The sequence below is a fragment of the Ursus americanus genome, chromosome 21 (assembly GCF_024610735.1).
Source record: "Ursus americanus isolate L20-20 chromosome 21, mUrsAme1.1.p, whole genome shotgun sequence".
In the NCBI taxonomy this organism is placed as follows: Eukaryota; Metazoa; Chordata; class Mammalia; order Carnivora; family Ursidae; genus Ursus; species Ursus americanus.
Genome location: NC_142147.1, coordinates 34,268,110 through 34,293,612, shown reverse-complemented (window position 1 = coordinate 34,293,612; position 25,503 = coordinate 34,268,110). Strand labels below are relative to the sequence as shown.

Here is a 25,503-nt window from a genome sequence, read left to right as displayed (position 1 = left end):
GTATGTGATGATGCACAATCAAATAATGTGTAGCTATGGGGCACCTGGGTGGCTCAGTCGCTTAAGCACCCAAATCTTGGTTTTGGCTCAGGTCATGACCTCAGGGTCCTGAGAATGAGCCCGGCCTCAGGCTCCCCACTCAGCGGGGAATCTGCTTCCCCTCCCCCCACATCCTCTCTCTTTCTCTCTCTCTCTAAAAATTAATAAATCTTTTAAAAATAATAATAATAATAGTAATAATGTGTAGTTGCGACAGAGAATAAGGAAGATCTAACATGCTGATATGGGATAATCACTAAACTACAGAGTTAACAGAAAGAAAGATGGAGAAGTATGTTATCATTTGTTTAAAAATAAGTACATACAAATTTACATATATAAACATACACAGGCATGCATATATGCAGATGCTTATATATATGCAGAGAGGTTGTGTGTCTCTTTTTAAGTAGGCTCCAGACCCAGTGTGGAACCCAACACAGGGCTTGAACTCATGACCCTGAGATCAAGACCTGAGCTGTGATCAAGAGTCAGATGCCTAACTGACTAAGCCATCCAGACGCCCCACAGAGAATATTTTTGGAAGAAAACATATGAAGCTGGTTAAAAGTAGCTAATATTCTGAGAAAGGACGTTTGGTGGGAAGGAAGCATACTTTTCACTGTATAACCCTTATACTCTGTGTTTTTTACCATATCTTTGTTTTATTCATTTGAAGAAAAATACTTTTTTCCTCCAAATTTTTATTTAAATTCTAATAAGTTAACATATAGTATAATATAGGCTTCAGGAGTCAAATTTAGAGATTCATCACTTACATACAACACCCAGTGCTCATTACAAGTGCCCTCCTTAATACCCATCACCCATTTAGCCCATTCCCCACCCACCTCCCCTCCAGCAACCCTGTTTGTTCTCTATAGTTAAAAGTCTCTTACAGTTTGCTTCCCTCTCTCTCTTTTCTCCCCTTCCCCTATGTTCATCTGTTTTGTTTCTCAAATTACACATGAGTGAAATCATATGGTATTTGTCTTTCTCTGATTGACTTACTTCACTTAGTATAATACTCTCTAGCTCCATCCACATCATTGCAAATGGCAAGATTTCATTACTTTTGATGGCTGAGTAATATTCCATTGTATATATACCACATCTTCTTTACCTATTCATCAGTTGATGGACACTTGGGCCCTTTCCCTAGTTTGGCTACTGTTGATAATGCTCCTATAAACATCACGGCGCATATATCCCTTTCAATCTGTATTTTCATATCTGTTGGGTAAATAACTAGTGGTGCAATTGCTGGATTATAAGGTAGTTCTACTTTTTAACTTTTTGAGGAAATGCGATACTGTTTTCCAGAGCGTCTGTACCAGTTTGCATTCCCTGAACAGTGTAAGAGGGCTCCCCTTTCTCTGTATCCTCACCAACACATGTTGTTTCTTGTGTTGTTAATTTAGCCATCCTGACAGATGTGAGGTGGTATCTCATCATGGTTTTGATTTGTATTCCCTGATGATGAGTGATGTTGAGCATCTGTTAGCCAACTAGATGTCTTCTTTGGAGAAATGTCTATTCAAGTCTTCAGCCCATTTATTAACTGGATTATTTGTTTTTAGGTGTTGAGATCGATAAGTTCTTTATAGATTTTGGATACTAACCCTTTATCAGATATGTCATCTGCAAATATCTTCTCCCATTCTGTAGGTTGCCTTTTAGTTTTGTTGATTGTTTCTTTCACTGTGCAGAAGCTTTTTATCTTGATGAAGTCCCACAAGTTCATTTTTTCTTTTGTTTCTCTTGCCTTTGGAGATGTGTCACGAAAAAAGTTGCTGTGGCCGATGTCGTAGAGGTTGCAGCCTATGTTCTCCTCTATGATTTTGATGGAGTCCTGTCTCACATCTAGGTCTTTCATCCATTTGGAGTATATCTTTGTATATGGTGTGAGAGAGTGGTCAAGTTTCATTCTTTTGCATATAGCTGTCCAATTTTCCCAGCACCATTTATTGAAGAGATTGTCTTTTTTCCACTGGATGTTTTTTCCTGCTTTGTCAAAGATTAGTTGCCCATAGAGCCGAGGGTCCATTTCTGGGGTCTCTATTCTGTTCCATTGGTCTATGTGTCTGTTTTTGTGCCAGTACCATGCTGTCTTTGTGATCACAGCTTTGTAGTATAGCATGAAATCAGGCAACATGATGCCCCCAGCTTTGTTTTTCCTTTTCAACAATTCCTTGGCGATTTGGGGCCTTTCCTGGTTCCACACAAATTTAAGGGCTGTTTGTTCCAGCTCTTTGAAAAATGTCATTGGTATTTTGATCGGGATGGCATTGAAAGTGTAGGCTGCTCTGGGCAGCATAGACATTTTAACTATGTTTATTCTTCCGATCTATGAGCATGGAATGTTTTCCATCTTTTTTGTGTCTTCTTCAATGTCTTTCAAGAGTGATATGTAGTTTCTAGAATATAGCTCCTTTACCTCTCTGGTTAAGTTAATTCCGAGATATCGTTATGATTTTTGGTGCTATTGTAAATGGAATCGATTCCCTAATATCTCTTTCTTCAGTCTCATTGTTCGTGTATAGAAATGCAACTGATTTCTGAGCATTGATTTTGTATCCTGACTGGCTTCCATTTTTAAAAGCAACAAAGTCACCACGTTCTACATAAAGGACAAATAAAACAAATCCTGGGCAAATGCGGGAAAGAAAGGGTCACAGGGGCCTTTGGGCTGTGGAAAGTGGCATGGGATGAAGGAGAGTGAGGTAGCAAGCCAGGAGGATGACCCCAGACCCTGGGGAGATGCCTCTCCTTAATTGTGCATTCTCTGCTAAGCCTTCTCATGCCCTAACCAGAAAAGAAAAAGAACCCCTGAACATGTTCCTCTGCCCATATTTCCCTAAGAGTTAGACAACTCTCCTCCCAAGAGAGCCTGCAGGGATTCCCTGAAGAATCAGAAGAGGGTTTCCAGGTATTGTCTGTCTACTGGGAATAGGTTACAGAGAAAGATAATGGGGAGGGTTATGAAAGTCGTTAAAAGAGAAGAGTCTCTGCCCATCATGGCCTCACGGAAATACTGTGGCTAAGCCCCTGAGATGAGATGACCTTGAACTGAGCTCCCTGTTGCTGAATGGGCAAATCACTGCATGCACTGGGCCCTCTTCTTTGGAAAGACATTGAGGTATTGAATTTTGTCTCAGTGTTTATAAAACAACAGCAATGCATGATCCTGATCGGAGGGGAGGGGAGAATGTTCACAATTTGACAATCTATTGTGAAGTAAAAAGCCTGGTGGTTTTAGCACAAATCCTTCTAAGCCAGTTGAGCAAGAATGCCCCCTGATACCCCATCAAGTTCCTCTTAGTAATTTTCCAACCTCTCCCTCACTCTGCCTGTAGGCTATAAATCTCCACCCACGCTTGCTGGATTCAACATTGAATTCAAACTCTCTTCCTCATTGAATAAAGTCTTCCTTGTCATTTTTAACAAATGTCCAGTGCAATTTCTCTTTAAGACCACTTGAAATGTGAACCATGTTCTAGAAGTATCAGCATCACTTGGGAGCTTATTAGGAATGCAGAATCTTAGGACCCACCCAGAACTGCTGGATCAGAATTTCCACTTTAACAAGATCCCCAGGTAATTTGTTTGGACATTAAAGTTCAAGAAGTACTGCTTTTGTCAACATAGCCCCAGTTCCTTCAATACTTGTGGGCCCTTAATTCTATACTTTCAGGGCATCCCCCTTCATAAGGCCAACAATTCATAACCAGCTGAGGAGACTCATTGCCTTATGCCCTACCTCATTTCAATTCATCCTGTCAACCTCCTCATTCACTCTCCTCTGGGTCCTACTTCCCATGAGCTCAGCCTCTAGTGTGAGCTCTGCTCAATTACTCTGCTCTCTCCTTGCATACGTTGGACATGAAGGTGGTTCTATGAATACTAAGGGGATAGTGGAAGAGAACAGGACAAGTTGCCCTGACCAAGGTCCAAACCTGGGATGGAGTTTAGAATGGAAATCAGACTTTAAATGCTCCCAAGATTAACTTCTTGTTAGAATATATGCTCAGCCAGTGTCTTTCCCCTGCTCTGCCTTGAGTCCCCCTTCTGTTATACTATGGGGAGCTAGGACAGGGACTGGGGTACTTGGACTTGTTTTGACAAACATGTGACATTGATAATAATTTGATCTAATATAGCTAGATATGGAGAAGAAAACAAACTATTCATTTAGTGCCAAGATGCCAAGCAAGCCTGGATTAAGCCAGGACACACTTACATAAGAAAATTACTCATTGTTTATCTCTTTATCTAAAATGCAAATTTAATTGTGTGTCCTATATTTTATCTGGCAACTCTAGCCTAGACTATCTGGAAACTTTTCAGTGCTGATGAGTGGGATCCAAATGTCACAAGAAGGTAAGATTACTGGAAGAGATCTGTGGTTACTCTCTCCTAACAGGGGAGAAAGATTTTATTGGCAGGTTCACCCCTTGTACCATTCCTCCAGTTTCTTAAATGAAAGGGACTTATGGAGAAAGAAGAAAGAAGTCTGGATTTGAAAAGTATTGTGAAATACTATAATAAGGAGAAAGGTATTTTAATTCGTATATAGCTCTTTCAAAATACCCTGCTCTAAGCCAATCTTGAGATGTTTCATTGTCTATTTGATAGATATCATGAAATCACTGAAGTATTACAAGATTTGGCAACTAGACTCCTGATATTTCTTTCTGATGTTTCTCTTTGGACTCCAAGGAGCGGTCCCCAGTGACAAGATTGTTATCCTTCCCCTCTCTAATCCCTACTCCAATTGCCCTTCATATTTACCTGGTTAAAAGAAAAGTGTCTCTCCTCCAACCCAAGTCTTTGGCTTTTATCTCCCTCAGGGTTACCTCAGGATTTACCTCCCTCGCTATTCAATCCTAAACTATAGTTGTGTGTGACTGATGAATTTCTATTGTTTAGACTGTGAGCTCCCTGAAGGCAGGGATGTGCAGCCTGGAGGGCCTTGACCCTGGTCCTGCACAGGAAAGCCTGCCACAAATGTTCTCTGAGTGAGTCCTGCATAGCTTTCTCCTTAGCCTAAGAAGAGACCCCAGCCAGACTCTGACTCGACTCCACTAGACTGTGATTGGAACTGAAAATGAAATGGCATCGGTTTGCTCCAGAATCCCTGCCAGGGCTTACAGCAACAAAAACTACCGACAACACTCTTTACAGTGCACTCTCAAAAGATTTCTTTGGCCTCTGAATGTACTGGTGCTTTTGAAACAGATGCAAGCCCTTCCAAGCCTGCTGGGTTTCATTTTATAATCCACTGCAACCATTAATAAGAAGAAAAAAGACTCTCATATGCTACCACTTTAGCCACTTCCTTATTCAGAACTCGGAATGGCCCCCAGGAAGTGGGGCCTCCAACCTCTCAGGCACAGGAGAAAAATAAAGACCTTTTCAAACTCTTTATTCAGACTTGTGAAAGCCCAGAATGAGAGTACTACCAATGGTGGCCAGCTGAGAGATTCCAGACCAGTTCAGAATGAGGAGCCTACTGCACAGAGGTTTTAGTGGTAAAAGTAGAAGCACACAGAAGATACCACACCCATCCCTGCTGAGGTTCTAGGTCCAGGTGAGACCCCATACCCAGTGAGAGTCTCTACTGATCCTGAAGGTATTTCCAAGCTACTTTATCTGGACCTCATGCCCTCCAAACCACACAATCCATCATGCCTAGGTGAGTTTTGCTTTCTTGTGCTTCTGAGAAAGGGGCACAGGCTAAGTGGTCATGAGGAAGGAAGGCTTCTACCTGTAAGACCCACCAACCTCCTCTCTTCCCAATGCCTTTCCTGAAATCTATTTACACTCATTATCCCAGCATGAAAAAGTAGCATCCTTTCAGTAGTGGACATAGACTGATTTGTCTGCCCTATATCCACCTCCTGTCATTCTGATGCCATCAGTCATAGCGCCCTAAAGCACTGCCCTAAGAGATGCAAGGGTCTCAGACTAGGTCAGTCATAAGTCTCTGCACCCCTGGCAACAGTAGCTGATCCAAGGAGAGAGTGTGTGACTCCAGGTGGGCTGCAGTAATATCTGATTCACAGACATTACAAACAGCCTCTTTCCTGTTGGGGTGGCTGCCCTAGGAGGATGGGAATTTGCAGCTGTAAGCAAGGACCTGCCTGCAAATAGCAGCCAAAGGAAAAAAAATGAGAAACGGAGAGACATACATAAATATTTTGTCAAGTTGCTCTGAATCCTTTAGTTTTGCCTTTGATCTTGAAACTACTCCACTATTCATTCCCTTTTTTGCTTTAGCTAGTTGAATTCGGGGTTTTATAGCTTGCAACAAAAAGTCATGATTAGTCCACTCCCTGACCTTTCTTCCAACTGAGATAGACACTTAAGGAAATATGGATCTTCTTAATCAATTCAGGATAAAAGAGTCAGAATAGAAGGAAGAGGAATGTATAAAAGTACAGACTCTTACATAACTGCTATAGAGTGTGGCTGCAGCTGGTTGAGGGAAAATGTCCTAAACAATTAAATGAATAATAACCCTAATACAGTGATAACAACTAACATTTGTGAGCACCTCTAGCCACGGCCATGGAAACTGACTCTATTTCCCTGGTGAAAGCTGACTGATGAGCCATCAGGGAAGCTTTGATTAAACTAGGTCAAATAGCAACAGCAAGGAAGAGTTGAACTGCCCTTTGGGGTGTTGCAATGGACCAGATGAAAGCAGATGAGCTGTCTAAGAACTCTGAGGAGAGAAGAACGAAGCAGGCACTTCCTTACAGAAAGGCAGAGAGAAGACAGGGAGAGACTACACATTCCCTCTTCGCAGTGTCCAGCTAAAATCATCCCAATTTATGTTCTGCAACTGAGGTAGATGGTACTCTCCTGTACCTAATTAGCAAGTCTTCTTTCTTTTTTGCAATACTCAATTTGTTTTCTGACCTGACGCAGCAGTATATAGAAACTATTATTTTAACAGTTGGCACCTGAGATTTCTTTTTTTTTTTTCCTTAAGATTTATTTACTTATTTCTTTGGGGGGGGACAGAAGGAGAAGGAGAGTACTTTATTTATTTATTTATTTATTTATTTATTTATTTATTTATTTATTTATTTTTTTACTATTTATTCATTTATTTTAGAGAGAGACAGAGACAGAAGAGAACGCACAGGAGTGCGGGGGAAGGGGCAAAGGGTGAGGGAGAAAAAGTCCTAAGCAGAGTCTGGGCTGAGGACAAAACCTGACATTGGCTTGATCTCATAACCCTGAGATCACGACCAGAACTGAAACCAAGAGTCGGAAGCTTAACCGACTGTGCCACCCAGGCACCTCTTACAATTTCATTTTATATTTTATTTTATTTTACTTTACTTTTCCTTTTACTTTACCTTACTTTTTTTTTTAATTTTATTATTTGTTTGCTTTTTAGAAAAACCTGTCTTTACTAAGAAACATATTTTGCTAGTCTGCTTCAGGGTAGAGGAAGTGATTTCCCAAACCTGCCTTATAAGAACAAGACATAAAAAGAGAGGTAGGGGCGCCTGGGTGGCACAGCGGTTAAGCGTCTGCTTCCGCTCAGGGTGTGATCCCGGCGTTATGGGATCGAGCCCCACATCAGGCTCCTCCGCTATGAGCCTGCTTCTTCCTTTCCCACTCCCCCTGCTTGTGTCCCACTCCTCCCTCTCTCGCTGGCTGTCTTTATCTCTGTCGAATAAATAAATAAAATCTTTAAAAAAAAAAAAAAAAGACATGAAAAGAGAGGTAAACTTTGCTGCCAAAGAAACCATCCAGAGTATTGGAGGTAGATAAAGAGATAAGAGAGGCAGGACCAGAAAAGGCAGAAAGCCGAGTCTGCAAATTAGGAGCATCACTGAGAAGCTCCCTACAGTGGAATGGCCAAGGAAGTTCTAAAAACAGGATGTCAAATCTATACTTTTAATTTTTTTGTCTTTAAGACACGTAAATATCTTCCATATCTTCAATCTTTAATAAAGCCTGACAACACACGTGGGTGGCCAAAAAAGAAGGAAAACAAGCTGCAGGAAATCGTACCATAGCACAGATACAAGCAGAGGATAGTGGCAGTGATGAGGCAAAAGAAATATAGATAAAATTAAATTTCCTTACAACTTGCCACCTATTGACAAATACTGAGACAGGCGGAATATGACATTCCTTAAGGAACTCACAAGTGCCTTAATGTTAATGCTTTGCTAGAGGCAAAAGCAACCATAGCTTGACAATAGCCAGATCTCCAGGAACATAAAAGTCTTCTTTAATATATGAAAATCCTTTTGGAAACTTCCTTTATCTCTACCCACCCCCCAATTTAAAAGTATATGATCAATCCCTCCTCACAATCCCAGTGCAGCATTTTCTGCCCACAGGTCCTGTCCCTGTGTTTTAATGGAAATACCTTTTTGCACTGCAAAATGTCTCAAGAATTCTTTCTTGACCTTTGCTCCTGGCCGCATCACATTAGTGGGAGAAGAAAGTGCATGAGCTCACCCACAACAGAAAATCAGACCTAGAAATCAGAAGGTAACTGCCAAACCAGGTATTCACAGATATTTTAGGGAGAACATTGGCTTTTTCAGAGGATGTGGAATAGATGTCTTCAGACAACTATTCTAAAACCCCAGGTTAGGGGCACCTGGCTAGACCAGTCAGTAGAGCACGCAACTCTTGATCTCAGGACTGTGAGTTTAAGCCCCATGTTGGGCATGGAGCATACTTAAAATTTAAACAGTAAATAAAAATTTAAAAGTAAAAATTAAATAATAAGAAGAAGACCCCAAGTTTCCAAAGCCTTCTGCTTATGCATCTGTTTCCTGACTTGAACACTAAACTGTATGTTAACACTCCTGTGGACTCACAAACTTTAGATCTTTAAGGACAGGGTCATGTCTTACTCATCCCGGTCCCTGCCACAATGCCTACCATGCATTTTTTAATTGATAATAAACTCTATATTTTAGAACAGTTATAGATTTACAGAAAAATTTTTAAAATAGTATAGAGTTCCCACAAACCTCACAGTTTTCCCTACTATTAACATTAATGTGGCACATTTATCACAATTACTGAACCAATATTCATACATTATTATTAAAGTCTATACTTTATTCAGTTTACCCTAGTTCTTACCTAATGTCCTTTTACTGTTCCAGGATCCCATTCAGGACACCACATTATATTTAGTCTTCATGTCTCTTTAGGCTCCTCTTGGCTGTGACAGTTTCTCAGAATGTCCTTGTTTTTGATAACTTTGATGGTTTTAAGGAGTATTAGTCAGGTTTTTTGTACAATGTCCCACAAATGCAATTGGTCTGATATTTTTCTCATGAAAAGACCAGGGTTATAGATTTTGGGGAGGAAGACCCCAGACGTTAAGTGCCACTGTCATCACATCATATCAAGTCTACACACAACATGAGTTATTGGTGTTAATTTTCGCTTTAATCATCTGACTGAGGCTGTGTTTGTCACATTTCTCACTGCAATGTTACTGTCTCCCCATCCCGTCTTCTCCATACTTTATTTTGGGAAGAAATCACAATGCATAGCCCACACCACGGGAATCAAGAGTTAGGCTCCGCCTCCTCGAAGGTGTATTATCTACAGAAATTATTTGGATTTCATTTGCATAGGACATATCTGTATTCTTCCCTTCCATTTATTTATTTATTCAATCATTTATTTACATCAGTATGAATACAGATACTGATTTTATACCTTGGGTTATAATCCAATACTGTTTTCTTGATCAAATTGTTCCAGCTTTGGTCATTGGAATCTCTTTCCCTTGGGACTCCTATGTCCCTTTGACATGTCCCCCATCACTATGTGGGGGGAGTGGAGGATTGTTTGTTTAGCATTTTTTTTTTTAAGATTTTATTTATTTATTTATTTGACAGAGAGAGACAGCCAGCAAGAGAGGGAACACAAGCAGGGGGAGTGGGAGAGGAAGAAGCAGGCTTCCAGCGGAGGAGCCTGATGTGGGGCTCGATCCCAGAACGCTGGGATCACGCCCTGAGCTGAAGGCAGACGCTTAACGACTGCGCCACCCAGGCGCCCCTGTTTAGCATTTTTTTACTTCCTAGCATTACCAGATGCCCTAGGCTCATCCGGTATATTTCCTGCCCTCAGTCTCAGAAGATCCGATTTCTTGTATTGGAAAATGGTATTAAAAACCATGATCTAGATACCAGGTCTGCTCATTACTACTGGTGGGGAGATGGGTGCTGTTAGGCCCTTTCAGGTAACTAAATGGGCAAGGAAATACATGTCTGTACTAACTCAGGTATCTCCACACCTCTATAAATATATCTATACGTGACCATCCATATCTATATTAGGTCTATTTCTCCACTCTGTATCCTGTTCCAATAACCTATCTATTATTTCACCTTATCACACGGTCTTGATCACTGTAGCACTATGGTAAATCTTAAAATCAAATTATTCTTCTCTTTCAACTTTGTGTTGGCTATTCTGGGTTTTGTGCCTCTCCATATATACTTTAGAATCAGTTCTTTAATATCTATAATATAACTTGCTGAGATTTTGATAGGAATTTCATAGAATCTGTAGATCAAGTGGGGAAGATTTCACATCTTAACAATATTGAGTCTTTTAATCCATAAACATGGAATATCTATCCATTCATTTAGATCTTTGATTTCTTAAGTCAGAGTTTTGTAGTTTTCCTCATGTAGTCTCTACACATATTTGTTAGATTTATACCTGAGTATATCATTTTAAGGTGTTATAATAACTTTTTTTTTTAATTCCAAATTCCAATTGTTCATTTCTGGTATATAGGAAAGCAATCAACTTTTGTATATTACCTTCTAACTTGTGAACTTGCTAGACCACTCATTAGTTAAGGAGTTTCTTGGTATATTCTTGGTGATTTTCTAGAGAATCATGTTGTCAAAAGCAAAAACAGTTTTTCTTCTTCCTTCTCAATCCATATACCTTTTGTTTCCTTTTCCTTATCATAGTGCACTACCTAGGACTTCTAGTACAATGCTAATAGGGCTGGTGAGTGTGATGGTTAATTGTATGTCTTAACTTAGCTGGCATAGGATGCCCAGATTAAACATTATTCTGGGTGTGTTTGTAAGGGGTGTTTCCAGATGAGATTAGCATTTGAATCAGTGGACTAAGTAAAGTAGATGGCCCTCCCCAACATGGGTGGGCATCATCTGATCTCTTGAGAGCCTAAACAGAACAAAAGGCAATGGAAGGAAGAATTTGTACCCACCCTATCCCACTCCCCTCCATCTCCCACCCTCCCCTCAACCCCCACCTCACTGATTGAGTTGGAACATCTCATCTGCTCTGGCTCTCAGACTGAGATTTACACTATCAGCAACTCTGGTTCTCAGGGCCTTGGACTCTGGTTGAATTATACCACTAGCTTGCAGACAGCACATCATGGGACTTCTCAGTCTCCATAATTGCATGAGCTAAGTCCTCATTATAAATCTCCTTTTAGATACATACATATCCTACTGGCTCTGTATCTCTGGGGAACGTTGACTAATACAATGAGAAAAGACATTCTTGCCTTGCTCCCCAACTTAGGGGGGAAGAAACCAATTTCTCACTATTAAGTATGATGTAGGTTTTCATAAATAGTCTTTATCAAATTGAGGAAGTTCCTCTCTATTCCTAGTCTGCTGATATATTTATCTTACAGAGATGCATAGCCATATACCCCTTCAAGGGACAACTGTGCGCCAGCTATCAGCTCAGTCAAGGTATGCCTCAACTACAGAGACCCACCCTTGCCCAAGAGCGGCCCACATTCTGTAACTAATAGAGGTGTGGTGTAAACACTCAGCTATTCAGGCCACTGAGAGTCAACTCTGATGGATAACATCTGTTCAGACTCCTCGATGGAGTGAGGCAAAGCTTTGCCAGGACTGTATCTCAGTTCAAGTTTTCCCACCACCCAACCCTGTTTCTTCCTCCTTCCTTCCATAGGTATTGATTTCTAATAAACATCCTGCACATTAAACTCTACCTCGGTGCCTACTTCTAACAATGCAACCTGTGACTATTTACAAAGAAAACTCATTTTCAATGCCGCTTCATGAAAGACACAGTGGGGTTTTTTTCCTACCAGACCATCAACTTCACAAACAACCTTGGGACTAGAGGTAGAACAACAGGAAAGAACTTCTCTTGCCATTTGGTCATCACTTGGAAGTGCTAAATTTTATGCTTGGCTGCAGGATCTGCAAACATTTGTCATTATCACTCAAGAGAGATTCTTCCAAGATTCCTAGTCTGCATTGCAGGATAATGCAACCACATTAATAGAGATGCTTGGACTCTGATATGGCCTGGCTTCTACTCCCAGATGATAGAAAAATCTAAGAGGGCACATGTTATAAGCAGAAAGTTTCTTTCAAAAGCAGCACCACTGCAGAAAAAATCAGACAAAAAAGACAAAGAGCTAATTAGAGGGGTTACAAAGATGAAACTCAAATGGGAATCAGAGGATTGTCACTAAGGGCTCCAGTTCAGAATCACATGAAACAGAGTGTTACCACCCAGAACTTCATCTTGCATATAATAGGTATTCAATAAGTTATCTGATGGATAAATTAAAGAACACTAATTTGGAGTACTGGCTCCTGGTCCCGGCTTTGGACACACAGTCTAATGCCTGAGGGCCAACTATAAAATTGTGATAGGCTGTGTTTCATTTCCATGCATTCAACTTCTAAGCAATCCATACATTGATACCTTATTGATTTAACTCCATAAGAACTTTTTTGCATCTGTACATGGTTGGCTATTTCACAGTAGCACTGCTGCCCAGATGCATCCCATTTTTTAAGGTTAAAGCAATGTTTGTGCAATTATATGAATATTTTATTGTGTTTTTTCCTAATTAGGTCACAAAAATGAGTGGAGAAAAGAAAAATGAAAGTGCTGATACCATGTTAAGAAGCAGAGGTCTTATTAACGTAATACAATTGAGACAAAGATAGAAATCATTAGGCCTGTGGAAAGTGATAAGTCATTAGCCTCAATCAGATGCTCATTGACTTCAAGCTGGTCAACCCTGTGCTATGTTCCGAAGGGAAAGAGCAAAATGAAAGAACATGTACAAAATATATGAATCATTGAGGACAATGCCTAAAAGGCAAGGTATGATTAGGTGTAAGAATGTTTTTCAGCTGATAACAAAACTCACATGTGATCTTGTTTAGTCTTATACATTTCACTTGCCACAAATTTCCAAGAGAACATTGTGTGTAACACCAAGGAAATGCCTAAAGTAAAGCATGGACTTCCAGTCTTACAGAGTTGTTGAACACATTACATTTAGATGATAAAATCTGTTATTGTGATACCAATCATATTTTGATATACCTTGCCATTTTTGTAAGTATAATTATATCAGAAATTCTGTTGGTCTAAAACCAATAGATACACATACAGAGGTATAGGTATGAGTATGGGTAGAAGTATGTGTATGAGTATGGATATATGTACCCAGGCACCTTAGTATACTCCTTTTTTCCAGAGTGCAGTCCATGAGGAAAGGTATTAAAAAAAGAAAAAAGAAAAGAAAAGAAGAAAGTCTGAGAGGGACTATGGGATGGTGCAGAAAGAAAGGTGGGAGACTCCCAGCCCTTTCCTTGATGCTAGCCATCTCTCTTTATTCAGAGCTAGATAACCCAACTTTTTCTGCTTCTCTTTTACCCTGGCTACCTGCCTGCCTATTATGGCCTGAACCCAGCTATCCCAGGGTCGTTTATTTTAACCAGGACTCTGGTTCCCAACTATCCTACCTGGACAGATTCAAGCCTATAAGACAAAGGAAACTCAACCTTCAGCCTGGTCATCTCTCAGGTGGAACAATGTCTGAGGGCACAGGTAGAAGAAGACAATGGCTTCTTATCACTTCTTAATAAAATAACATAGTAAAACTGTAGCCATTTTGATATTTTTTAAACACCAAAAACTTGTCATTATGCTGCAATATTTCACTGATGATATGAAAGCATTTTGAAGAATGCACAGTAGGCATTTTTCCATCTGCAAATTTAACATTCATGATTTTGATGATTTGTGAGAGATCCTGGAGGACCATGACATGTAGCAATTTGTAGTTTTGCTAAGGCACTAATTTGAATCACTCCCACTGTGAGCTAGTGTGTGGGGAATTAGTCATTTAGGTGGTGAATGTGCCAGTGCCTGCACTTTGATGCTAGTTTGTTGCTCACCAGTATTTTTCATAAATCTGAGATGGTTCTTGAAAGTCTCAGGACAGATGCCAAGAGTCTATTATATAGCTCAATACCATTAGGTATTAGAATTGTAACAAGCAAAAATGCGTATTGCCTCTCAAAATGCAAATAAACCTCACTGGGATGACCCTACCTCACTACCAGAGCCACTTGCAGGTACCCAGACTGGTCAAAACCAGGTAACCCATATCTGTTTTACATTCTGCCAGGGCATTGGGCATAATAATTGGCATAACAGTCTAGCATTCATTTGCATACATCATATGAACATTGAGGTATTGTTAAAAATATTTTGTTCACCAGTTAAGAACTGATATGCTTCTCCATCTATGGTAGACACTGTTACTGCCTGCACCTCTACCTCTTTCTTGCTAACAGGCCCTCAATGTTGTCCATGGCAGCCCTGGATCCAGTCCCCACTTTATTTGCTCCTCCTATGTCTAGGGGAGGCTCTATGTGTCCAGTTCTCGCTAAAGAGATATAAGAGGAAAGCATACGAAGAACTTCTGGAAGAATTTTGCTTTCCTATAAAAGGCACAAATGTGGCCACAAGCATTCCCACCCCACCCCATCTTCCTAACCTGAATATAACCACGAGGTCTAACACTGTGGCAGCTTTCTTGCAACTGTGAGGCAATGGGCAACAGAGAAATGTCAAGAGAATTGCAGTGATGATAGGTCTTGACATATATGAGCCACTAAACCAATACTACCAGACTTCTTTGCATAAAAAAAATAATAATAAAACCCTATTCTCTTTAAGCCATTGAAAGTCAGAATATCTGTTTCTTGTGGCTGAACAAATACAAATACGCCATTGATAAAAAGCACAAATTTTCAAACATGATTCTTAAAGACTCTCCAGTCCCATATTCTATGATTATAGAAGTATAAGAAGCTCTTTTTTAAGATTTTATTTATTTATTTGAGAGAGAGAGAGAGAGCATGAGCGGGGAGGAGGGGCTGAGGGAGAGGGAGAAGCAGAGTCCCCACTGAGCAGGGAGCCCTGTTCTGAACTCGATCCCAGGACCCTGGCATCACGACCTGAGCCAAAGGCAGGCACCTAACCAACTGAGCCACCCAGGCGCTCAAGAAGCTCTCTGAGTAGTAAGCTCAATCCCTCAGACCTACTCATTTTGCCCTTCTAGTTGGGGTATGGATTTTCCATAAGAGTCTTCTCTTCAATTTTTATCACACTTCTTTCACTGGGCATTCATACTCCAGGACAAATAGACTTTTCTATGGTTTGCAACGACGTCTTCTTCTATCTGTCTCATCTTTGTGGCCACAGCTCAGTTACCAATGAATTATTACAGGAGAGAGATGAATCCTAAGGAAGGACTGGCAAAGGCTATTAGTGGTTTTCTGAATCATACTAGAAAGATTGTTTTCAAGAACTGAGGGCAGCCTGAAGATTCAGAAAAGCGAACATAGTGAGTGAGTGTAAAGAAACAGGGCCCCTCCATAATTCCTGTGCCAAGTCTATGCATGCACCATGGAATAGCCGGCTAAGGAGACTCTTTTCTAGGACCACTACCAAGTAGGAAGACATAAGGATGGTGCTTCTGTCCAGAGGGCAATAAAATTCAACTCAATTATACTAACATTTTAAAAGCACCTACCATGGGCCATATCCTATGAGATGAAACAGGGACATAAAAAGAGGTAAGGCAAGGGCCATGCTCTATGAGAAGACATGAGCTCCTTTAACCAATAAGCTGAGAACAGTCCATTTTCATTTTTTATCCAGGTAAGGATGTAATAAATTCATCTTCCTTGGAGTTCCAATGCCTCCCCGGTTAAGTTACTAAGCCAGATGCTGTTTACTGTACTTCCTGCTGAGGGGGCTGGGAGGGGAAGAAAGGTAGGTAGGCTCCTTAACTTACCATTCATCCTCAGCTGGTGCCATTCTGCAGGCAAGATGCCCAGCCTGGATGTCAGCTTTTTACAAATAACAATTGAAGCTGTCAGTTATCTTGATGAGCAGCGCTCCAGTGAAAGAACAGCATAATTGGGGGGTGAAGTGTTAGTGAGCTAATTTTTTTCACCAGCAACAAGAACAAAACATCTTTCTGGGGATAATGTATTTACTGTTATTATTTGGCATATAGCACAGAAATTCCAAATAACACAAGAGTGAAAATATTCCTCAGCTTTTAGGAGAGGCAGAGCATACAATCTCTTAGGTTTCAAAAAATATAGAAATTCACAGAAACCTATTTCTTTCTTTAAGAGATTTTTGTTGTTGTTGCTGCTGTTTTGGGTTTTTTGTTTTTGTTTTTTTCCCTGATTTTTTTTTTTAAGATTTTATTTATTTATTTTGACAGAGACAGCCAGCGAGAGAGGGAACACAAGCAGGGGGGAGTGGGAGAGGAAGAAGCTGGCTCCCAGCGGAGAAGCCCGATGTGGGACTCGATCCTGAAACGCCAGGATCACGCCCTGAGCCAAAGGCAGCCGCCCAACGACTGCGCTACCCAGGCGCCCCTTTTTCCCTGATTTTAAATAGAAAAACCCTGGTGCTTATTTTTCTTGGGTATTTTTTTGGTTAGATACAAGGTAGCAGGACTTATAAAAAGACCCTAGTGTTTAAACCTCAAGGCAAAGATAATATGAATTTAAATGATCTAAGACATCGTCCTCTAATACTCTGGATGGCTCATTATTAAGTGAACCAAAATGTCATTTCATTAGTTGTATCTTTTCCATCCCTCCTTATCTGTAAATCTAAGACCCCAGCAACCCACCTGCTCCTGACCATCCTTGAAAACCTGATACAAATGCCACATCCCACTGAAGCCTTCCCTATTTCCGCAAGCAATGCTAAGGGTTTTATTTCTCCCATTTTCATTCCTCTTCTGCCTTTCTCTCATCTGGCCCTTCTCAAGCCATGTTCTAATTGTTATTTATCTTTCTGTATTAACTCTGGACAATAAGGTCCTAAGAGACAGGGACTGTTTGTCCACTTTTGTATCCCAGGGCCTTGTGCAATTCCTGGCACATAGAATATCCTCATTATTGTTTGCTGAATGGGAAAAGGAAAGAAATGAATGTGGGAAGAGGACTTGGTGGGTAGTTAGCACTCAAAGCGCAAAAGAGCTCCAAGGTAGAGCAAGGCAAAGGGCTCTGGCTCCTGAGACCCAGCAGAGGGCAGCAGAGAGCTAAGGAGCAAAAACTAATTCCCAAGAGAATGTTTCCTGCCACTGCAGGTGGGAAAGGCCATATAGTGGGGCAGTCCCCGTGACACCAAAAATCAGGGACACATCATTGTCAGATGCCATGGGATGCACAGGTAGGACACTGAATCTGCCAGGAACCTATGATGAGGCTAGGAAACACAAGAGGCTCCCACACTGTGTCCAAAACAATTTGGGTGGATAGTGTTTTGGGGGACATGGCTTCATCTGAAGGTTCACAGCCTTGGTCCCAGCAGGGAATGTCCCTCAGCCAATCTCAAGGTCTTGGTATTCAAGAAGGAGTTAATGGATGGTGAGCAAACCTAAACATCTGCACATTTTGGATCACCAATGGGAAACTAGGACTTGGGAGAGAGGTAAGGATTAGATAGTCCAAAGGCCACAGAGGCAGGAGTTGAGCAGGGAGAGAAACCCTGAACAAAAGGCACATAAGGAAAAGGCTCTGTTAGCTTATTTCCAAGACCACAGGACCTGTTTGGGAGAGGATGACACAGCTGGATTTTGAAGTAAGCAATCCTTCCTTTGTCCTACTTGAGACCCAGACAAGCCACACCTACCCAGGTTCTGCCACTAAGCACTAAACTATACCCTCCCTTTTTAAAGTAGTTGCAAAAACTTCTCAATTGTCCCAGTTAAAACCTGATCCAATCAACTGCCCCTGACTGAGCAATGCCCCAGGTGAAGTTAAAGCTCGACTAGCCAGAACTAGCGAATTTTTTTTTAAGATTTTATTTATTTATTAGAGAGAGAGAATGCGCATGAGCACACATGAGCGTGGGGGGGCACAGGGAGAAGCAGACTCCCCACTGAACAGGGGGCTGGATATGGGACTCGATCCCAGGACTCTGGGATCATGACCTGAGCCAAAAGCAGATGCTTCACTGACCGAGCCACACAGGTGCCCAGGACCAGAGAATTTAAAACAAATAACCCTAAGCGCACCCATACACACACCCACAGAGCTTTGGTATTGGATTGCGTTTTGGGATTGCAAAACTCTACACTCTTACTACCACAGTGTGGTCCGTGGACGAGTAGCAATAGCATTGTGGAGGGAGTTGCTAAAATGCAGGATCCTAGTCCCTACCCCCAGAACTACTGAATCAGAATCTGCACTTGAACAGAAACCCCAGGTGTTTCATATGCCCATCAAATTTGAGAAGCCCTGTCCACCCCCACCTGAGCCCTGCCTATACTTCTGATCATAATTTGAACCACTCTCCCCCTTGACCACTATGCTCTAGTCATACCAACCTTTCTGTTCCTCAAACGTGCCACACTCATTCCCAGCATAGGGTCTCTGTCCTCTCTGTTCCCTCTGTCTGGAACCATGGGTGGGTTTTCCTGACATGCAGGTCTTGACTTAAATGTCAGCTCTTCAGAGAGGCCTTCCCCTACCACACGATCCAAACGAAACACCTGCACTCTTTCAGCTACATTTTGCAGTGTTAACCTCTCTGCACAGCGTGGCTTGGTTCTCAACCTTGAGAAACAGAATCACCTGGAGAACTTATTAAAACACAAATTCCTAGGCTACTCCCCCCAGAGCTTCTGATTGAATCCATCTACAATGGATCTGAGCTGAGAATTTGCATTTCAAACAAGCTTCTGTGTTACACTGATCCTGTTAATCTGGAATCACACTTTGAGAATCAGTGGATCAATAATCATTTTCTTGATCACTCTTTTTTCTGTAGGGTCATCTAGGCTGCACTGGAGTGTCCATTCCATGAGTTTAAGGAGCCTGTATATTTTCTCCAGTGAATGATACACAGTAGGAGCTCTTTAATATTTGCTGAATAAAGAATGGATCTGTTAGTAACCAACTGCTTTCATTATGAATTTTGCATCCTTTGCATTTGGCTTAATCCAACTTAGCAACAACTTTGCATTCCATCCTGTGCATAACTGTAATCAGCCATGAGAGATTTGTATTCATTAGCCATAAGTTAACTTACAAAAATGTAAGCCACACACAGACAATTGAGAGCTAACTATATTTTATCTGTATCTATCTGTTACTGATGGTATTTTTTTATGCTGTTGACTTCATTAGTTGGTTTTCTATTTGTGGATAGAGACTCCATCCAACCCCAAGCATACCAAGGAAATAGCCCCTTCTTTTCAACAAAATGAGCTCAGTGGTATTCCTTAACTTGGATGCAACATCCTCCTACCCACAAAACTGAAAGAGGGAAAATAAGCAATTTGATATATTCATACATTCTTTCATACCCTGGGAGAGGAAATGTCCTCTTCCAAATCAGAATTAAGTACATCATCATAAGGTTTAACTGATCATTATGCATACAACTCAGTAATGGCCAGGTTCCTCTTATTGCTAATAAGATTGTATTTCACTATTAATCCATTTGAGCTTACCTCCAAGGAGTCTTATCAAGTCACACTGTCCAGTCTGTTGGTCACCCCTCCATTTGTGGCTCACAGTCCTGCAGCAAGAATAGCCACATTTATGAGTCTACAGCTAATTGCACTTATCTGCTTTTCCTGCTATCAGAACCTGGTCATAATCACTGCCACCTGCACCTCCTCCCCTTCCTTCCCAGTTCCCCCTGGCAGGTCCCCTGCCCATACCTGGCTGTCTCTGGGCCCACCAGCTCTGGATCTCAACTTCCCTGAGAGTCAGATCTGTTTTCATCCCTTTAATGCTGAGGTCCCTCCCTGCATAACAAGGGGCCAGAATCAAAAGCCAGGTTTGCAAGCTATGAGTCTAGCGCTAACCTCACTCCAAAGTTGGCCTTTGTGGGAAGCTCCTGGAGAGGAGTTGGGAGAGGTGTGGTTGGCCTTGCTAAGTAGGCCAGATTCCAGGTGTCTGGAGACTAGTGAAAGTGACTGAGGCTTCATGTTAAAGTCAAGGAGCCAGCTCATAGAGTGACAAAGCCACCCTGTCAGAATGCTGACAGGCAAGGACAGCAATAAACAGGGAGAGGGTGACTGTGTCACAGCCGTGCTTCCTAAGCACTAATGGCCAGGGCCCACACTGAAGAGGGCAGGCATCCTGAGAGATGAGCTTACTCTGGCTGCACTTGTAAGAGGTTATTAAAAACACTGACACAGACAACAGTGAGTGTCTGAAAAGGATGCTTCATCACAAGCTAATGTCTGAGACCTAAACCTGATATAATGTCAATTTGAATATTTTAAAGATCCAATTTTGCTTTGTTATCTGTATTTATTACAAAAACTTATTGGCTCAACTCTGGATTGAAGGGACTTAGAATGAAAATCATTTTTAAATACACTGGTTAAGTTTCCAATATAGGAAAAAGACATATTTTTTGGTGCAGGGACCTACAAATGAATGTTAATTCTGGCTTTTGGCCCATAATTTCTTTTCTATGTGAGACCTGTTGGCTTAAGATAAGCACTTGATTAATTCTTTGGGTCATTTATTTTTGTCCCTTTTTATATTGCAACAATTCTATGAAAGAGGCACAGCAGATATTATCAATTAGTGTCACCTCATTCTATGTTTAAGAAATTCAGATTCAGAGAGCTCAAGAGACTTGCCTAAGATTCCACAGCCATGCTGTGGTGGAGTCAGGAGCCCATTTGTGCTGCTCATGGGAAGGCTTTTGAGGAAGAAAAACTTCATCAAGGAATTCAATTGCCGGTTGTCACCACCATAGACTGGCCTCTCTCCTTCCTTTCTTCCACTGGGCAGTGCTTTCTGACCCCTTCACTAGCGACCAATGAGCCTGGAACTCTGCCTGCTTCCACAACTCACTCTCTTTACTTTCAGCTTCCAGAAAAGATCTTTCTTCCAACCTCAGTGGCGCTGGTAACTTCAGCTTCCACTGAAAATAATGAGCTCTGGTGGTTTGTGTACAGGGAACAAAATTTTAGATCTTAATTGAATATTCTCTGTGCTGAAATGTTAATATGTTCATTTATTTGTGATGGGATGGTCTTTTCCTTCTCTCTAGCCCGATCCCAACTTTATCCTCCTTGTCAGGCATGGCACACGTTATGCTTGGGTACCAGAAGGGGATTTGGTAATACAACTTAATGTGAAAGAAGAGACAGAAACTCTATCAACACCATAACAAAGAGTGGCCACATGATGAGGAGATCAACACTGGCAATATAAACGGTCTAACTGTTGGGACCAAAAGCTGCCACCACCGCCACTACTACCACCGCACATTGTAGAGTGAAGCCAAATGGAACTGCATGGTTGACAAGCTGCTGCAGAGGCTAGGGAGAAGAAATCGGTCCCTGGGAAGGGGAGAAATTGGGGGTGAAGAGGTTAGGAATGGGAGGGAGAAGAGAAAGAAGATACAAAGAGAACAGTTTAGGACTGGGTATGTGAGGTACCCCAAACGCCAGGTTTGAAGAACCTAAGAGCCCTGAAAGTCTGGGAGTTTACAGAAGCTGAAGATAAAAGAGGAGCCACTCCAAAATCTTCTTCTACCATGGTTTCCATTTGACTTAAAGATAAAGGATCATTGGGAGTATTCTGGACTCTCTGTGCTCAATTCCCAGGTATTAACTGTTTAGTAATAGACTGGACCACCATCCTCTTCCACAAATGGAGTTATAGATCCAGTCATGCTACAAGTATTTACTGAGCATAAACCTTGAGCCAGGCACTGTGACGGGAATGTGAAAGTGAATGATAATGCATGGGCTCTCCTCAATAAACACAGTCTCAGGGACTCTTTGAAGATAATGACCATGGACATTTAAATTTTTAAATAAATATATTACTATTCTCCCAGAAATTTTTCAATAAACATACCAAGGTTTCATCAATTCAGTGGCTATTCATGGCTGCCACAAACAAACCATAAATTAGAAACATAAACATGAAACTTGGAACAAAACCTTTGAGAATCATGACCTCTGTTCTGAGCACTGAATAATAGCTAATATTTAGATAGCATTTTTCACACACTTCATCTCTTTCTTATGTTGTATTCATAATAGTATGAGTACCTATGAAGTAGAAAGTACTACTACTCTCCCCATTTCACATAAAAAGCAGAAGGTCAGACAATTTAATAATCTTAAACTTGATTTGTTTTTTCTTTCCCCTGAACAACCAACACAACCCACTAGGGCAACATCCTCTTTGGAGAGAGCAGCCGCAAACACTAACATATAATGAAATCTTTGTTTTGATCAGTTTAGACAGTCTTATTATGTTCTGGTTTGGCATTCAGTTACTGGATTTTAGGCAACAGGCCATTCTAGCTGCCAATTAAAATCTATTCACACCTAATACCTTCTATTACTTTAAACCAGCAACAAAATCTCAAATAAGGCACTAATAATACGTAAGTAAACTTTGAGAATTTAATGTCACAATTGAATTCAGGTATTTCTTGAGAGAAAAATAAACTGAGAACTGGGAATATGAGACTCTACTGAATGCTGTATTTTCTTATAATGTTTTAATTTTTTTGTATTCAGGTAAATAAAGATAATTCCAGTAAAACCATTATTTTGTGGGAATAAAAAGTATTTTTTTTCTTTCTAAAAAACCCCATAATGATTCCTTTTAATATAACTTACTAATTATTTAAGAATGTTTCCTGTCAGAGCTCCTTGGGATATATTCCTAAAACAAATCTGATTTGAAGCACTATAGTAATTCACATGAGTTTTTCTTCTAAACCTGCTTTCTAAAAGCATAAAACACTGAAAAAAAAAATTCCATAACTGTGTATAAAAGAGATGACAGGGAAAAGGAACAAAATAGTGGATGTGAAAAAGGGACATAGAATAAAATGGGGAAAGGAAAAGAGAAGGCAGAAATAGCAAGGAAAAGAGAAAAGGAAGAAAGGGGGAAGGAGGAAAAAAGGGGGGAAAAGGAAGCTCTCCCTGTGGCTCTTACCTAATCCTGGCCTTTCCTATCCTCACCAGATACACACACACACACACACACACACACACACACACCACCACCACCACCACTCATATACAACACTATACCCACAACCACACGTACAAACACAACCACAAACATACAACACACACGGACAACCACACCCCCACATACACACACACCCAGCCACAATCATACACACACAACCACAACCATATACACACAACCACATACATATATACTCGCCACCACACACACAAGCACACACACACACAACTACACACACACACACATACCTACAACCACACACACAAACACCACCTTCTTTGACAGTTGTCTCAGCCCCAAACGTCTTACACAGGATGTATAAACTGGCAACATCTTGATGACGCGAGCTAGTCCCTTCAAGAACACAAAATTACAGCCATAAATACATCAGTTATTTAAAAATTGTGTTAAAATTAAAATTTAAAAGATTCTTGGAAAGGAATCATTTTCAAAAATAATTCCATGGAAGTTTGATACTTACATTGCTTTCTACATTCAGTAGTACACTATATGTCTTTGTGGCTCTTTAACAAATGTTCTGAGTGGATGGATGGATGACGCATGGTTAGAATGGAAATTCGAAATCATTAAACAGCATAAATGCCATCAGAATTTGCTCCCTATGCTCTCTCCAGCACACCTGCCCACTACCCCTCAATCCTGCTCAGCATCACCCTGCGAATGTAGCTTGATGCCAAAATTTTATCTTTGGGGGATATCTTCATGATTCTCAAGGAAAACAGCATAAAATATTTTAGATTGGGGCTGTAGCATACACACACAGGCACATGCATGTACACACATGAATGTGTGCATGCACACACACAGGCATGCATGTGTACATACACACACACACACACACACACACACACACACACACACACACACATACCAATCCCAGGTTTTTGGAACCTATAACCCCTTGTTTACCAATGGATAGAGAGGAATTTTGAGATTTGGATTATAGCTTCTGCCTCCTCAAAAGAACCATATTATATTCCTGGATGAGCTGTCAAACATCCTGATAACACTGTTTAAAATTCACAACTGGGCATATGTTTCAATTTAATTTGAAAAATAGGAAGGCCCATTCTGGCCAGTGATACGCTGCTTATCTGCTGCTTTCTCCTCGGCTGTCAATGTTTCTGAAATGCCAGTGCTAGAGGCAAAGCACTCTGATTAGGACATCAGCCTGCCTTTGAGCAAACGCTGCCAACTGCCAGCCTGTGCCTGGAAACTGAAGGCCCCTTAGCTCTAGCCCAGGGTTGGGGACCCAATGAGGAAATCCTGACAGATATCAGAAACTGCTTTGGAGACCATGCTCCCAAAAAGTAGCCCAACCTGTTTGGAAATGTGAGCCAGTATTAAAAGATGCCTTTTGTAAAGGGACATGTTCAGGCACCCTCATGATTTCTAAATTCCCATGTCTCATTATACATAGAAAAGTATTACTTTATATTCTTAACAGTAAAAAGGTAACAAATTAGTAAAATTTTGTCATTTCTTCTCTCATTTCAAGTTGTATTACATAATTTACATGGGGATATGTTCATCCTGTGGAAGATTCAAACATCCCAAATAACATATTTTAGAACATGAGTGACCCCATCCCATCCATACTCCTCATTGGGCGCTCTTCCTATAATTTTTGCATGGCTTTACTTACATATGGTGAACACTTTCTTTACACGAAGGGGATCAGACCATACTACTTATGCTACAACTAGCTCTTTTCACTTTAGCAACACCATCCCATGTCTAAACTCGCAGCTCTACTTCCTTTTTTTTAAGACTTAACTTTTTTAGAGTATTTTTAGGTTTACACCAAAATTTAGAGATGGTACACAGATTTCTCATATACCCTCCACCCCCATACATGCATGCCTCCCCCTTATAAACACCACTCACCAGAATGTTCCATCTTTTACCAAGGATGATTTTATACTGAACTTCTGAATCACCCAAAGTCCACAGATCACCTTAGTTCATTTCATGCTCCTTCAGGTTTTCAGGGATGACTATAAATTTAACTTCTTTTCTCACATTTCTTATATTTCATGAGACTTCAGATAGGAGAAGAGATACATGCATATGATCCTTCCCTACTACCCTG

The 25,503-nt window shown here is 40.8% G+C and overlaps 1 long non-coding RNA gene across 4 annotated transcripts in view; it reads right to left on the bottom strand.

Moving 5' to 3' along the window:
• Positions 1-25,503, bottom strand: part of LOC123791355 (uncharacterized) — a 187,221-nt gene that overhangs the window by 123,911 nt on the left and 37,807 nt on the right. For all 4 annotated transcript variants that reach the window (XR_006779358.2, XR_006779359.2, XR_015728089.1 and 1 more), the window contains one exon: positions 19,874-19,941. This is a non-coding gene — a long non-coding RNA (uncharacterized LOC123791355). The remainder of the gene's footprint in view (positions 1-19,873; positions 19,942-25,503) is intronic.